At 36.7% G+C, this 16,523-nt stretch overlaps 1 pseudogene; it reads right to left on the bottom strand.

Moving 5' to 3' along the window:
• Window positions 1–1,621: 1,621 nt before the first annotated feature.
• On the bottom strand, window positions 1,622–2,231 carry LOC112658315 (coiled-coil domain-containing protein 169-like; annotated as a pseudogene).
• Between the last annotated feature and the right edge of the window lie 14,292 nt (window positions 2,232–16,523).

Consider the following 16,523-nt stretch of genomic DNA (forward strand, 5'->3'; position numbering starts at 1 on the left):
AGAACTTAAACGTTCTCTCACACACACTATATTGTATTGAATATATATATTAAAATTATATCTGCCAATTATACCTTAATAAAGCTGAAAAGAATTCTACTATATTTTTTCATATTTTAGATTCAAAGATATATATAGGTTGGAGTTAAAAAATGAAAACAGATGTAGTATGCAAACAACAATTAAAGAGCTGAAATGTCTGTACTGAAAAAATTGTCTTTAAAACAAAAATAAAATGTTACCAGACATATAGAGGGACATTTAATAATAACAAAAGGGCCAATCTATTAGGGAGATATAAAAATGATAAGCTATATACACTAACAAGAGCCCCAAAATACATGAGGCAAAAACTGTCAGAGTTTAAAGGCAAAACAGATAATTCTTGAATAATTGTTGGAAACATCAACACCTCAGTTTCAATAAGGATAGAATAACCAGGCCAAATATCAACAATGAAATAAAGGGCTTCAACACTATTAACAAAAGACCTAACAGACATTTATAGATCATTCCATCAAACAGTAGCAGAATACATATGTTTCTTTCTTAAATATGTATGAACATTTTCTAGTATAGCCCATATGTTAGGTCCTGAAAAAAAAAAACCCTCAATAAATTTAATAGTATTAAAGCTATACAATGCATGTTCTCCAACTACAATGATATGAAATTAGAAATCAATAACAGAAAGAAATTTACAAACATATGTAAATTAAACAATGCACTCCCAACAACCCATGGGTCAAAGAAGAAATCACAAGGGAAATTAGGAAATACTTTGAGATGATTTAAAGCAAAGACACAATATACCAATATACTCATGAGATGCAGCTAAAGCAATGCTCAGAGGGACAATTATGGGTAAATGCCTATATTAAAAAAGAATGTCTCAAATGAGTAACTTAGTCCTTCACCTTATAAAAGCAGAAAAGAAGAAGAAAAAAAGCAAAGAAAGCATAATAAAGGAAATAATAAAGTTTATACTAGAAGCAAATGAAATACAGAATATAAAAACTTCAAGCAAATCAAAGATGAGTTCTTTAAAAAATAAAAAAAGAAAAAGAAAACAGCCTATGTCTAGCTAGACTGACTGAAAGACAGAAGACTCAGTTACTAAAATCAGAAATGAGAGGACATCACTACTAACTGTACAGAAATAAGAAGGATTACCATGAGAATTCTGTGAATGAATGTATGCCAATAAATTAGATAGCCTAGATGAAATGGACAATTTCTTAGAAAAATGCAAATTGCTGAAACTGACTCAAAAAGAAATAGAAATCTGAGTATGCATATAACAATGGAGAAACTGAATAAGTAATGTTAACTTCTTTTTTTTAAAAGATTTTATTTATTTATTCATGAGAGACACATAGAGAGAGGCAGAAACACAGGCAGAGGGAGAAGCAGGCTCCATGCAGGGTGTCCGAGGTGGGACTCGATCCCAGGTCTCCAGGATCAGGCCCTGGGCTGAAGGCGGCACTAAACCGCTGAGCCACCCAGGCTGCCCTGAGTTTCACTTTAAAAGGATAAATGATGTGGGAGATATGAAACTGGACCATTTTCTTACACCATACACAAAAATAAATTCAAAATGGATAAAAGACCTAAATGTGAGACAGGAATCCATCAAAATCCTAGAGGAGAACACAGGCAACAACCTCTTTGACCTCGGTAGCAGAAACTTCTTGCTAGGCACATCTATTTTCATTAGATTCTCTTTCACTCTAGGCAGTTGATCCATCTGTTGCCTTTTAGAAACTTGGTATGAGTCAGAGACCTGTGACATTTCAGCTAGGTATATAGGGCACTCATTGTTGGTCTTATGGTAAGCCTTTGATTCTTGTTCCAATCTCAGTGCAGTCTTTCACTTGATTTTCAAGGGTCCTTTTCTCCCTTTCTAGATGTTTAAGCAATGTATTTAAGGATTCAACTGGCATTTGTTCATAGACACGGATAGAAGACAATCTATCTGAAGGATTTCTATGGATTTTTTCCATTTTCTCTTCTAGAGAAACTATTTGCTTTTCTAGTTGTGTCTCATAACGACCTTTCCATTCACCACCTTCATCATCAGTATTGAGTTTGGCTTCCAGTTCTGCTATCTTGTGTCTTATTTCAAGCATTGATAATTGCACTATATCCTTCAGATGGATTTCTTTCAGCAGCTCCATTTTAAGGCGGTTGGTGCTCACACCGTAGAAGTTGTCGCCTCTTCCTTCCTCCATAGTGTCAGATCAGAAACGTCCCCCCTCTTACAGGTAAGACCACAAGATCTGAAAAGCCACCCAGAACGCGGGAAGAGAGCACTGCCGCGAGCCGTCGCCATGGCGTACTGACTCCATAATTTTAACTTCTCAACGAAGGAAAGCCCAGTGCAGATGGCTTCAGTGGTGAATTCTCAAGAACATTTAAGGAAAAATTAATACAATCCTTCCAAACTCTTCCAAAAAATAGAAGAGGAGAAAACAATTCCCCATTGAGGTTATTATTACCCTGATCCCCAAAACCAGACAAAGATATCATAAGAAAAGACAAGATCCTTTATAAATATAGATCCAGAAATCTTCAGCAAAATATTAGCGAACTGATTCCAACATGTCCCATGAATGTAAGATTAGTTCAACATATTAAAATTAATTAATACAATACAGCATAGTAATAGAACAAAGGATAAAAACCATAAATAATCTTAGTAGTTACAGAAACAGCGTTTGACAAATCCAACACCCTTCCATGATTAAAGAACACTAAACAAACAAGGCATGAAAAGGAATGTCCTCAAACTCCTAAAAGGCATCTAAAAAATGCCCACATTTACAAATACTTACTGATGAAAGATTGAATGCTTTCCTATGAGAGGAGGAACAAGAGAAAGATGTCTTCTCTTGCCACTTCTTTTAATTTTTATATTGAGGGTTTGGCCAGGGAAATTAGGCAAGAAAAAGAAATAATAGACTGAAAAGGATGATGAAAATCTATATCTGTTCTCAGATGACATGATGATGTGATGTTGTACACATAAAATTATAAGAAATCTGCTGAAAAAATCTTATTAAGCAAGTTTAGCAAGATTGAAGGATCTAAGATCAATATAGAAAAATCAATTGCATTTCTATACACTACCAATGAAGAATCCAAAAATGAAATTAAGAAAATAAGTCCATTTACCATAGTGTCAAAAAGAATAAAATATTTAGAAATAAATTTAACAAAGTGTAATATTTTTACACTGAAAACTATGAAACATTGTTGAAAGAAAGAAGATTTAAATAAATGGAAATACATCCCATGTTATTGTGTCAGAAGATGTAATAGTGTTAAGATGACAACACTCTCCAATTGATCTACAGGTTCATATAATGTCAGATATCTTTCTTGCATAAGTTGGCAATCTGGTTCTAAAATCCATATAAAAATGCAAGGGACCCAGAAGAGTCAAAACAATCTTGAAAAGGAAGACCAAGTTGGGGAACTCCCTTCTCAGTTTTAAAAGCCACGGTAATGAATAAAGATCGATTAGTGCTGGCATAAGAATAGACATATAGATCACCAAAAGAGATTTGAGAGTCCAAAAGCAACTCATATTTATGGTCAGTTGGTTTTCTAAAAAGGTGTCAAACCAATTCAATAGGGAATATCTTCAATGAACGGTGCCATCCATTGGATATCCAAATGCAAAATAATGAAATTGGTCTTCCTTTTCTTTAGAGAAGATAAACAAATAGCTAAAAGCACGTGAATAGATTGAAGTGCAACATCATTAGACGTTAGGAAAATGCAATTCAAAAGCATAATGAGATACCCCTTTACACACTAAAATGGCTGTAACTAAAAGAATAAGCAGTAACAAGTGTTGACGAGCACATGGAGAAATTAGAACCCCCATACACCAATGAAAGGAGTGTAAAATGAGAAAGGTACTTTGAAGAACTGTTTGGCAGTTACGGTGGATTTTTATTTTATTTAATTAGCAAATATTTCTAGAATCTCTAACACGTGCTAAACATTTGTACTAAGTGCTTGGGATACAAGATAGCTAAACTATCATCCTTAGTATTACACAATAGCTAAACTATCATCCTTACTATTACATGCTTACTATTACTGTAAACAAAAGGTTGCAATTCAGTGTGCCAAGTCTCATGCATGAGTCTTGATAGCAGAATAAAGAAAAAGAATAGCAAGGAGTTCATAATGAAAGCATGTGCCAGGAGTTTTGGATCATGCAGAGAAGATGAGCTGTTATCCTCTAAGGCACTGAAAGCCATTGAAAGACTTTAAGTAGGGAAGTGGAAGTAGTACATCTGCCCTGTCAAGGGACCCTCATGGCAATAGTGTGGAATATGAACTAGGATAGTGGGAATGACCACAAAGTGGAAGTGGCCAGAAAAACAATGAAGACCCAACCTACAGCATTATCCATGGAGTGGATAAAAATATATAGATTCAAGTGACATCTCTAAATTAAAATTTAGTAGATTTAGTAATGAGTTGAATGTGTAGGGTGAGGGAAGTGAAGAGATGAATAGTAGATGGACAGCTAATTTTTTAAAATGGCTCTGAAAAACTGCATGTATTTATGAGTATATAAATTTATTATAATTTGTCTGATAAAAAGAATGCATAGTGTATAATTTTTAAAATAATAAAATATGCAACATTCTTTCCTGTAAGTTCCATATGGCCAATTAACTCTCACAGATTGCCTTCATTAATTTTTGCTGAACTCTTATATCTTTGGGCAATCTATAGTTGCAGTCCAACAATGGTTTGACAGACGAAATTGCATCTTAATCTGCTCTTTACCTAACAAAATTATTTTCACTAAATCCGACATAAACTATTTCTCATCTCCACACAATTAATTCTCATTAAATTAAAACTTTTCAGCTTCAGCACTAGACACAACACATTTGCATTATTAACATTTTCTCCATCACTTTCTTAAGCCTGGACAACCAACAAAACAACATCAAACCCTGATTTTTAGCATTTGTCAATTTCCATGGTGAAAATGTTCTCAATATGGCTAATTTCAAGCTACCTATGTCATGTTGTTAAACAGGAAGTTGGAAGAAATGAACAATAACACCCCATTATGCAGTATTTCTTTTTTTAACTTTTTATTGGTTTTTGTTTAAATGATATTAACTTAGATTCAACTTTTAAAAATTTTTATTTAAATTTTAAATTTAAATTTATTTAAATTCAATTTAATTAACATACACTGTATTATTAGTTTCAGAGGTAGAATTTAGTGATTCATCAGTTACATACAAAACCCAGTGCTCATAAGATAGAAAACAAAACAAAAGCAAAAACAAAACACAAAACCCAGTGCTCATTACTTCAAGTGCCCTCCTTAATGCCTATCATCCAATTACCCTCCTCCTACCTCCCCTGCAGCAACCCTCAGTTTGTTTCCCATAGTTAAAAGTCTCTTATGATTTGCCTCCCTCCCTGTTTTCATCTTATTTTATTTTTCCTTCCCTTCCCATAAGTTCATCTGTTTTGCCTTCTTAAATTTCATGTATAAGTGAAATTTGGTATTTGTCTTTTTATGGCTAAGTAATATTCCATTGTATACATATCCATCTTCTCTGTTGATGGACATCTGGGCTCTTTCCATGTTTTTGGCTATTGTGGACATTGCTGCTATAAACATAGGCAGATACAATATAAACTCAAGAGCATAAGAAATAGTAAAACCATTAGGAAATGGTGATTTTCAAGTATTTATTACCTTTTGTTTTAGCATAATTTATTAAACTATAATTTTATATAGTTAAAATTTTAATGATGGCTGTGTTTTAACAACTGACTTTCAAAATTCTCAATATGTAAATATTGGTTCATGTGAGTTGGTATAAGCTGGCTCCACACACCATTGCTGCCAAGTATTCTGGCTTGAATGACAGCTAAAAATTGAAGATGAAAGGTATACACTTTGGATTTGATATAAATATAGCATCACAAAATTAATCTTTTTTAATATCCATGCCAATATTAGATTCAGCTCATATATCAATACTACCAATAATAAAAACTACTGGCTTAAATAAGATAAAAGGTTATTTCTCTTTAAGGTAAAAGAATCCAGAGGGAGACTGCCTACGCTGGAACATTGCCTACATTGTTATAAAGCCCAAGTTCCTTCCGTCTTTGTGCTTTACCACCTCATTGTTCAAGATGGTTACCTGAGCTCCAGTTATATTTACTTTCTAGCCAACATGAAGGAGGAAAGAGGTGAAGGAAAGACAAGTTCTTCTAATTAAGACACTTCTAGAAGGAAGAATAAATGGTTCCATTTATTTATTAATTTTAAAGATTGATTTATTTTGGAGAGAGAGAGCATACACAGGGAGGAGGGGCATAGGGAGAGGGAGGGAGAAAGAATCCTAAGCAGACTCCCCATTGAGCATGGAACCTGACCCGGCCTGATCCCAGGACGCCGAGATCATGACCTGAGTCAAAACCAAGAGTCTGACACTCAACCGACCGAGCCATTCAGGTACCCAAAAATGTTTCCATTTAAATATCACTGGCTAAAATATAGTCATATGATTCATAGAAATATAGTGTAGATTCGTGAAAGAATAGCAAAGATAGTCTTTTATGTGGATGGCAATGCCTTGCTATGTATTAAGTTTCACATTTCTAAGGCTCATGTGTCCAAAAATTAACAGATGAGTGAACATTAGGAAGCATCTTACAGTCTCTACCTCAAAGTCTTAGGCCTAAGGCTCCATTTTTTTTTCACTTTGGCTTAAGCCAGTGCCAATGGAAAGAAAATACACTATATCTTAAAATAGCCCAATCCATTCAGAGAACAACATTTTAGCCACTAAAGTGTGTTCTGCTCTAGTCCAACCTGGTCTGCCATCATCCGACCTGGCATGGGCTGTGCCCTAAATAGGCTGGAGACATTTTCTCCTCATTATCACCTTGTTAAGCAACCCCCTGCCTCTGAGGCATGTTCTGGGATCTTAACGAGGTGATAATGAGGAGAAAAATGATGTGGCAGTCTTGGTCTGGTCTAGTCTTCATAGTCCAGAGGAGACCTAAGCTTTAATTAAAAATACTTTGCTTTGATAGAAAACTTTCAGAAGACATATATTCTTGATGTGCCTGAATAGAAGGAAGCATGGAGAAATGTGTATTTCTATTACCATATATCTAGGAGATGTCTTTCTCTCACTACTCCAACAAAGAGAGGTACACTCCTTAAAAGAAATAAGTTACAAGAAAAGGCACACGATTAAGGGTAAGAAAAGTCAGGGGAGAAAACAGACTTGAAGAAACATAAGTCCAGGTGATCTACATCTTACAGATAGAACATTTAGATTTTTCCTCCATTTTCATCTGACCATTTGGTGCTCTTTGGGCCTGCTCCATATAGAAAAGTGTTTTATTATATCTATATGTTTGGTCCATTTCACTTCAAATCATACAAACCAGATAGTTCATTCAAACTGTGAAGGGTTTACATGATATTATTTGAGGAACATACTTCACAATGATTAATTTGGAAGGCTTTCTTTCTTTAAAATGTAATTCTGGTTTGTTTACTAAAATAAAGGATAGCTTCTTTATTGCCTACAAATAATTTTAAAATCAACCCACTTCATCAACATTAAAGATAGTCACTGATCACTTCGGATTGTTGGGGATATATATCAAAGAATGCCTGCATTTAAGTTGTCTTTATTAAAAGGTCAAAATACTCTCCTAACCTTTAGATGTTCTCCAGTTATCTCAATGAGACAATTTAAGGAAAGAAAGAAAGAAAATTTATAGCGCCATGTTACATATGGTGACACGGAGCACTCCTCTACATGAAGTAAAGTGTTGGATCACAGCCCAGAAGACCCATCAGCACTGTTTCCCAGTGGCTGTCTATCTTCATGACAAATTCTGACCACCCAACAGTCCATTTGGCCGTGGTGAACACAGGGGAAGAAGAGAAATGGCCAAAACCCACCATGCTGACACACAATCATGCCACAGTCCATTTGTTCATTTGTGCTTAAGTCTGAAGCAAATGGAGTCAAAGGGACTTTCCCAAGGCTGATTCCTCAGAAATGATAGATTTGCTTCTCAACCTATTTGGCCACATCACACAGCTGATTAAACTATTCCACAGAAAATCCTATTTTATTATTAGAAAATCAGTATACCTTTATTTGATTTTATTATCTGGTCTGTCCCTTGGTAACCCATCAGGGTCATGATCAATCACTTCACACATTCTCGTCAAGATGAAAAAATTTCCAGGACAGTATTTTTTTAAATCTAAACTAAGCTATTTATCAATAAGAAACTTCCAAGATTGTTAATGCATGAAATGTTTTGTTAACATCTGATCTTGATTTCTTCTATTAACTTCATTTCCAGTTTTCTAAAACTTAAGAAAGAGGAGTTCTATGGCTTTGTTTTCATTGGCATGTGGAAGTTGGAAGATCACTTCTGAATAAGCATATTCAACTCTCTCTTTATTCATGGAATAAATACAGGAGCAAGGATCATTCTAAGTAGTACATGATCAAGGAAATATTTATGTCTTTTTTAATAATTAGAATTTTCTTGTGAAGAATTTTATCCCCTGACCTTTCATCAGCTGGTCATGAAAAAAAAGTATAAAAATCACAATCTGGGTGGCAAAGAGAAAGCTTAATCATCTCCCCCAACATAATACACATTGCTAATGAGTGAACCTCAATGGAAAACTGATTTCTCTAAATATGTTTTATACCTTAAAGCCAAATTGTTTTCTCTTTTTAACGAGTGTAAAACAGATTGGACAGACACAAAATCAATATGAATAGGATTTTGTTTCCCCAGAGTCCAGAGAAACAGACTGTTTTTTCTGAAAATCATTCCTATAAAGAAGAATAAATTTAATATCATTTCTCATCATACAGAAAGTGACAATTTAATTAAAGCAAATATCCAGACTTTTATATAGCTGATTACCCAGAAGCCAGGATCTACACTAACAGATTAGAGCACTGTAGAAGTTTCTCTGGATGAAATGAATGAATTTCATTGAATACCTAATAGGCTATTTTGTTGTTTAAATGATTGGGATTGAACTAATATCCCCATCACCTGGTATTGTGACATTCTGCACTAACATTAGTCTTTCACCATCAGCTACGGCAAGAAAGAGGAAGTGTAAATGGTACCAGACATGGATGTCAGGAGACTGGAGTCCTAGTCCTAAGTCTGCCACCAAAGAGATGTGTGGCCCTAGGCAAATTACTTCACCTCCCTTGGCCTAAGAATCCTCAGCTATAAAATGTGAAAGTTGCACTAAATGACTTTTAAAGTCACTTCTAGGCATGGGTTAATGCCTAGGAGGAGAAAATGGGGGAAGAGATTCCCTAAAGGAAAATTCTCCAGATTTTACAATATAACGGGGCCCAGAGTCATCCTCTCCGTTTGCTCTAATTACATCCTCTCTTTCCCACACACTCCCCTGCACACCATTAGGAAATAAAAGGACCAAGATGGAAACTGTCCTATTGCATGCTAAAGCAGATCTGCCAGTGGTGAAGCACTGGGTTAAATGGACCCTTCACCCATGATATCAGATTATATTTTAATTAGATGTCAAGCTCTGAGACCACAAAGCCAAAATGATAAAGAGCAGGCTATTCACTGTCCCAATTATGGAGTTCCAAGTATCTCTTAATTTATGTACTGATAATCTCCTGGTAATTCTCTGGGTGCTGCCACCGTGTAAACATTCCAGTTTTTCTCCTGCTTTGCCTGAATTTGTTCTCTGGCCATCACGCAGCCTTCCCATTGTGCTCAGCCCAACTCATTTGGAGCAACCGCCTTACCTCACAGCCAAACCTCCGGCCTCAGCTGGGGCGAGGGGAGTGGGCGACAGCTCATCTGCAGCAGGGCCTTTGGTGGAAGTGTGGCCAATTAGTCACACGTTTGGTGTTCTAATTAGGCAAGGCTGGGACTTTGGAAAATGTGCTGTTGATTTAGGTACTTCCTCAAACAATGCTAAATTGTGTTATGTGAAATTCAATTAGTCTTTTTCTAAACGTTTCCACATCTGTTCTTCTTTAAGCATAAAGTGATGAGGAGAGAAAGAGAAGTGAAAAGCCAGAGTCTCCACTGGTGAAATATGTTAGGCCTTAGGGACCAGCCCTTTTCCCAGCTTTTGACCCTGAACAGTGATATACAGGAAGGAACAAAGTTGGAGAGCTATCATGGTGAAGCCCTTTTAAATAAATCATTATAGAAGAAATACTGCAACTGCGCGGGAATGTAATCTCGTATGATGGCCATAAACTCAGCTTTGTTTGAAAATGGATGGCATGGGGGAGGAACCATTAAGAAGTAAATGATTATAAATTCTGTCTTAAAGGTAGTATTTGCGGTCACTCTGATTATATTTTTAAAAAGAGTCTTTAAAAGAAATCCTTTCATTTAATATTTCATGTCTAGGTCCAGTGTAATGAGTGTTTGTCTCCTATCTATTGAAATTTTCCATATAAAATTGAGAACAGCCCGAGATCCCAAAACACTTGAGGATTAAAAGTAAAAAAGAAAGGAAGAGGAGGAGAAGGCAAAGGAGTAGGAGGAGGAGGAGAGGGAAAAGATTCCACTTGCCCTGAAATGTTCCCTAGTTTCCATTTGAGCTGCTATTGTCAGTCACAAGATGGCATGTTGCTTTGATCTTTTGAGTTTGGTGTCAAGCTGCTCCAACCCTGACTCCCTAGTTCTCCAATTTTCTAGAGACCTCTGTTATTGCTTTTATTGCTTCGCGGCATCTCTTAAGTCCAGCACCCCCAGCAGCACATCTGATACCAGGTCGATCCTGTGGTGGATCACACTCGCCATGTCCACCAGCTTGGCCAAGAGGCCAGATGGCAATATCTTTTACCAAAGTGGCATGGCTTGAAACCGCAGGCGTCCAAAGATGAAGGTGTACATGCATTTGATCCTTGTTTCTGTTATCACCTTTTCAGTGACTAACATTTCAAAACCTTATCTATGGCTGGCAGGCCATGTTTCAGTTTTGTCAAGCCCCGGATATAGATTGTGTGGTTTTCTGATGATATATCTCCATAAGATTTGTGGAATGCTAAAGATGGAGTTGTCAACACTACTTTATGGCACCTCGGTGCATGTCAGAAAATGAAAATATTTTCAGAAGTGATAGCATTATTTGACTGATGACATGCTCTTGTAAGACAGAGACTTATTTAAATAAGAAAATTTCAAGAAAAGAAACTAAAATATGGCATTCATTACCAGTAAGCAAAGTGATTTATCTGGTGTCTAGCTCTCACAAACAAGAGAAAGGAAGATTTAAAGAATTAGATGATAACACTTTTAAGACTGGGTTTTTATTTTTCACCAACTAAAAAGCACCCTGAAGTTGATGACTGTATTTAAATTTAAATTTAAATTTCCATTCACAATAGGCATTATGCTTCTCTGAAAATAAACAACAGATATTTCCAGAATAAAATGAGCCAAAGAAACAAAGGAAAGATGTAAACAACTTAATACATTTAAAATAAAAAGTAATTTCTATGGTATTCAGAGGTTATAATTCCATGTAATAGAGGTTTATTAATATTTTGACCTGTACAACCAGTATTGAATGGAAATTTTGCTCTAATTTCTCAATTTATCTTTACCTGCTTTGTTCATGACTTAGTGACATTGGATTAACTATGAGATTAGCTCCTCAGAGCAACAGGTTTTGAGTTTTAAAAGCTCTTTGTTAAAAAAAAAAATTAGATAACTTTCAGTCGAATGTATATAAAAGAGGACTTTTAAGTCACTGGCTTTAAGCCCAAGAAACAAGCCTTGTCTTTTTTTACGTAAAGGCTCGATCCGATAATCCATCATTGCTGAATTGATGCTCTTCTCGTAGTATTTACTTATTTGTTTGTTTGAGTGTAGTTGACATGCAATGTTACTTTAGTTTCAGGTGTACAACTCAGTGATTTGACAAGTTTATACATTATGCTGTGTTCCCCACAAGTAGAGCTACCTCCTATCTCATCACATCGCTATTACAATATCACTGTCCATACCCTTCAAGCTCTGCTTTTTCTTCCCATGACTTAGCTCCATGACTGGAGGCCTCTGAACCTGTGCGCTGTGGCTAGTCTGAATAACATCTTGTTTCCTATTAGCCCTCTTCAGATAGCAATCCTAGAGCTATTGGTTAACAAAAACACATCACTCATCCATCCCATCTTCTGGGAGCAAGTGTGCTATGACTTGCAGTTGTCAAGAACACAGATTCAAAATCATTCTTGCCTCTGAAGTGCCAATCTTGGGGAAAATGTCATTTTAATGTTCTGTACTAACTTCACATACCAGAAATCAAGTGTATAAAATTGTTTTTTGTTGGTTATTAGTTTAAACCCAAATTAAACTCCCTAATTATAGCATGACCCCAGGGAGAGAAGGGACCCAGGCCTGTAGGGATTGCCCCTTCCAGACCACGCCCTTGCCTTCAAAAAGCTGTGCTTGGTTAACTGATGGGCATCCTTGATCCCCTTATTTTCAGAGTGGCCTTCAGAGGCAGTTTTCAATGCATCCCACATGTGTTTGCCTCTTGCTGGCTCTGAGCTAGCCTTGTGCTAGGCCAGGCCTGGCTCAGGGGTTATCTTTTATTTGGATAGACAAGATGTCATGTTTTGTTCTCCTTGTTCCCAGACCCTTTAATGGAAGTATCCTTAATGATACTAAGGAACAGTATATGTAGCTTTATGCCATTTACAAACAATATCTTGAAACCAATCATTCTAATTTTAACATTTGAAGTCTTTTCTACTGCTCTCCTAAATTTTGTTGTTGTTGTTGCTGTTGTTATTTAAATGGTCACTTTTTTTTTTTTCTGACCTATTGGCTCCTTTCGGAGAGTGAACTCTTGAGAGTACTCTCCATACGTTTCTATTCTGTTGTGTCACAATTTACTTAACATGTGTATCTATTGATTTGTTTTGACTGATGATCCTAAGTGCCACTGAGTTTGTGTCATAGAATCATGGCCACAAATACCACATCTCCAGAGGCAAAAGCCCCCTCAGAATTGGATCCCAGGGCAGCCCCAGTGGCGCAGCAGTTTAGCGCCGCCTGCAGCCCAGGGTGTGATCCTGGAGTCCCACCTCAGGCTCCCTGCATGGAGCCTGCTTCTCCCACTGCCTGTGTCTCTGCCTCTCTCTCTCTGTGTATGTCTCATGAATAAATAAATAAAATCTTAAAAAAAAAATTGGATCCCAGACCCCAAACACCCCTCTCTTCCTTCATCATCTATCATTAGGCTGGTGCTACCAATGATTTTCATGGGGTGTGGGATGGCAGCAGAAAGGTGAGAGGAGGACTGACTCACCTAGACACACTCTGAAAGGAACCAACTAATAAAATTAAAATAAAGGCAGCCCTAGGGATGGAAAGGTGTATTGGTGGATTAAGAAAAAGTAATTCATCTAGAAAGACTGAAACATAAACACGAGACTTAGACTGTCAAATAAAACACAAGAAGAGAGAAGCACTCACACCACAGAATTAAGTCCTGGGCTGTGATGGATGGATAAGATGTGAATGAAAGGAGTGGACTAAGGAGGATATTTCTAGGCCTTTCCAGTAGAGAGACTGACATGAGTTAAGGCAAGGAGGAAGTAATGAAAACAGCTGTCCTCTCGCCTGTTTTCTCCTTCTCTGCATCCTTGGCTGCTTCCTCTTTCTCTTCCTGACTTTCAAAGGCTCAATCTTCAGACTTCTTCTCTACTATACACACCCTCACACTCTCTGTGATGCCATTCAGTTCCACTGACTTAAATACCATTTGAATAGTGATGATTCCCCAATTTTCATCTCTTACCCAGGGTGCTCTCCTGGCTTCGATAGCCACCTGCTTATTAAAAATCTTTGCATGTCAAGTAGCATGTCCAAGCTATGCAAGATATGCCCCAAATTGAATTTTTGATTTCCCAGCTCTTGCCTCTAAAATCTGCTCCCCAAATCATTTAATGAAAATTCTATTCTTTTAGTTGCCCATATAAAAAAAATCTTAGAATTGTCTCTAACTTCTCTTTTTCCTCTGTTACTGTACATCTATTGAACTCATCAGCAATCCCTCCCACTCCTCTTTCTCTATCCAGAATCTGACTACTTCTCATTATCCCTACTGCCACTATCCCAGGCCAAAGTGTCATCACTTCTCACAGGGATGATTGCAATAACCTCCTAACTGGTCTCTTTAATTTTACTCTTCACCTTCTTACAGACTACTTTCACTACCCTGGACCAGGGTGTTCCTCTTAGAATATTAGGTCATGTTCCTTTTTGTTCAAACCCTCTCATGGCTTCTTATTTCTCTTATCAGAAAAACCAAAGTCCTTACTATGGCTCACTAATTTCTACCTGAGCTCAGCCTCCAATCATTCTTCACTCATCTCCTATCACTACCTCCATGTTCATTCTACCCTCACCACATTGACCTCCTTGTTCTCATTAAATACACCAAGCACATCCCCAAGGCAAGGTCTTGGCACATGCTATTCCTTCGTCACCTGTCTATTCACATGGCCTGCCACCTAGCTTCCCTCTGGTCTCTGCTCAAGTGTCACCTCATCAGAGACTTCCACGACCCTTCATCTCCATCCCATGCAAAATACCTCCCTGATATCTATCTCCCTTAGTGCTTTATTTATTTTCATAGCCTTTATCACCACCCGTCCCATTACAAATTTATTTGCTTGGCTATTGTCTGTCTGTCTCCACTAGAGTATAAACTCCTTAAGATTATGAACTTCACCTATATTGTTCAGAGAAATAATCCTTAATGTCTGGAATAGAATGCCTGGACCATAGTGGGTGCTTAATAACTGTTGAATGAATGAACAAATAAATAAACAAATCAGTGAATAGACTGATTTTTAGGTAGACAAAGAATTTGCATGGAAAGTGTGGGGTCATTGTGTTAGAAAGTCAGTATGGACTCAGACGGTAAGGAACCTTTGATGTTAGAGGGAAGAGTATGGATTTTATTATGTAAGGAAAGTGTAGCCATTAAAACTTTTTGAGCGGGAGTCTACATGATGAATATAATATTTGGAAATAAGCAATCTGGTGATAACCCTCTAGGATGGATTCTAAAGTTGATTAAAGATGGTCTTAGTAATCCTGTCTTTAGCCCCCATGACTAAGGGTATAAATGTAGCCCTTTGATGAAACTAATTATAAGTTAAAATGTACTTATCATTTCAAAGAACCATACTTTTTAAAGCAGGAGTAAGAATCTCTAAGTCATTGAAATCATACTAAGGACTAGACTGTAGGTTGGGCAGCAACTACTTGGCAACTGATATCCAGTGTGAAATGTAAAAAAATCTCATTTATCCAGAGAGCTTGCCTCCCCAAAGTTCAAAAGAGCTATATTTCTAGAAACTAAAGAACCTACTTTCTAATTTCTTTTTGTGCTTTTGTCTTGGGTTCAGTTGGATGGCATTCCTCACTTGTGCTCAGTTGAGCAGCCAAAGGTTTCTGGAACAAAAGATGTGACCCTCAGGAGAAGAGGAGTGGAATGAATGAACAGTGATGAGAACCCTCCTAAGGGAGGTTTCATCAGGCTGTCAGCTCTACTAAATATAGTCAAGAGAGCTATGGCTCTCGGGGTCCCACAATCCTAGAGCAAAAAAAAAAAAAAAAAGTAATGACAGGAAAGTAGACTTCAGGGATTTCCCTGACATTCCCCCTAGTGTTTCCATATTTTACTAAAGTGACAGATTTATCCTTGTAAGGTGCTCACTTCTTAAACTTTACCCCAAGAATCTAAGATTTATCCATTTTCATCTCCAGACATTAAATGTCTGCTTTCTTAATTTAACTTCTTGAAGATCTATAATTTCTCCAATGTGGGAGTAACCCACTTTCCTCCTATATTGGCTTTGAATAGTGGGTGAACGAGTTGAGACAATTTGGTGGATTTCTCCCCTATATTAGAAAAATGTTCTCATTTGAAAGAAAGGAATCTTGAGTAAGTATGAGTATATGGGGATTTTAATGACCATATTATTTAAATTTTTATAGGATCAGAAAACCTAAATGCCTCTTTGTGTCCTCAGTAGAGAAAATTCAAAAGCTTCCATTTTATCTAAGGCCTAAAGGTCCACAATGCTGCTCTAATGTGTTGTAGCGAATGATGTCTTCTCACTGAAGCTCCTTGTGGTCTCCAAGCCCATCATTAGTGACTCTGAGCTGACTCACAGAGTTAGCAGGTCCACCCATCTGTGACTACAAAACATTTGGAAAATGTCTGGGAACACGACTATCATTAATCCCTTATGAAACAACTTTCAATATGAATGATGCAAAATATTATTATGAAAGGTAAAGGATCATATGAGCTACACAAAATATGTGTGAATGGGTATAGGCATTGTCATGCTTAAAAAACCTTTGTCCTTAACAGTTTGGAATGTGGAAAAATCTAGGATGATCTAAAAATAAAATGGTCATGAGATATATGA

Source organism: Canis lupus, chromosome 12 (genome assembly GCF_003254725.2).
Source record: "Canis lupus dingo isolate Sandy chromosome 12, ASM325472v2, whole genome shotgun sequence".
NCBI lineage: Eukaryota > Metazoa > Chordata > Mammalia > Carnivora > Canidae > Canis > Canis lupus.